The sequence below is a fragment of the Octopus bimaculoides genome, chromosome 20 (assembly GCF_046866305.1).
Source record: "Octopus bimaculoides isolate indiv1 chromosome 20, ASM4686630v1, whole genome shotgun sequence".
NCBI classification, from domain to species: Eukaryota; Metazoa; Mollusca; class Cephalopoda; order Octopoda; family Octopodidae; genus Octopus; species Octopus bimaculoides.
Genome location: NC_142947.1, coordinates 30228325 through 30229216, shown reverse-complemented (window position 1 = coordinate 30229216; position 892 = coordinate 30228325). Strand labels below are relative to the sequence as shown.

At 41.7% G+C, this 892-nt stretch overlaps 1 long non-coding RNA gene across 3 annotated transcripts in view; it reads right to left on the bottom strand.

The window, feature by feature from the left end:
* LOC149131668 (uncharacterized) overlaps positions 1–119 on the bottom strand; it is an 80505-nt gene extending 80386 nt beyond the window's left edge. For all 3 annotated transcript variants that reach the window (XR_016237638.1, XR_016237639.1, XR_016237640.1), the window contains exon 1: positions 1–119. This exon is cut by the window's left edge and continues 355 nt beyond it. This is a non-coding gene — a long non-coding RNA (uncharacterized LOC149131668).
* Positions 120–892: the final 773 nt, after the last annotated feature.

The following is an 892-nucleotide window of genomic DNA, read 5'->3' as shown; positions in this document are numbered from 1 at the left end:
CATGGGTCAGCTGTGTAATCTCTTACCAGAGCTCAGTTTCGCTATAAAGGATTTGATGAGACATTTTGGCGTTAATCTTGTGGTGGACATGAGCTGCTCATTTGAGGCGATGTTTGATGATGTTTGATGTTGTTGGCTTTGGCCAGTACAAGGAGTCCAAGATTATTAACATAGTCTTCCCATAACTGATCGCAGATTTTGTCGATGAAATTAATCCAGTTTTCGAATGTCTCGGCAATACAAAGCGTAGGATAAGATGGAAACAAACACGGCTCGATACACCACGAGCTTGATCTGTTGTTTCAAGTTCTTGTTTCTGAAGATATGCTAAAAAGACCTTTCAGAACCGATATGAACTGCTCGGATCCTGTTTCGACGTCTTTCTCAGAGTTAAGTTGTGTAGAGATGATGTTTCCAAGTCTAGGAAACTGGTTTACATGTTCCAATGGAGATGGTGACATTGAAATTTACGACTGAGTCTGGAGGTTATGCAAATATTTTGGTCTTCTGGACGTTGATTGTCAGATTGAAGCTATTATATACATCTTTGAAGTTGCTGATCGATTCCTTAATTTCACCTGGTGAGTCAGCTGGTGAGGCATTGTCGCCAGCGTACCGCGGTTTAGCGACACGAATGCTGTTGGCTAGTCTTTGTGATCAAAATCCGAACAGACTGTAGGATCCATCGAAGTGGTACTTGATCCCTACGTTACGATTGTTAGGCAGAATTTCGTATGGCTTAGCCACAAAATACAGGAAAAACAAGATTGGGGTAAGTACACATCCCTGCTTTAAGCCGTTGGTGGTCGAGAAATTTTCTAACAAGCTGTTCTGATATATCATCCGTCCAGTCATGCTATCGTAGAGGACTCGAATGAAGGATACAAAATAG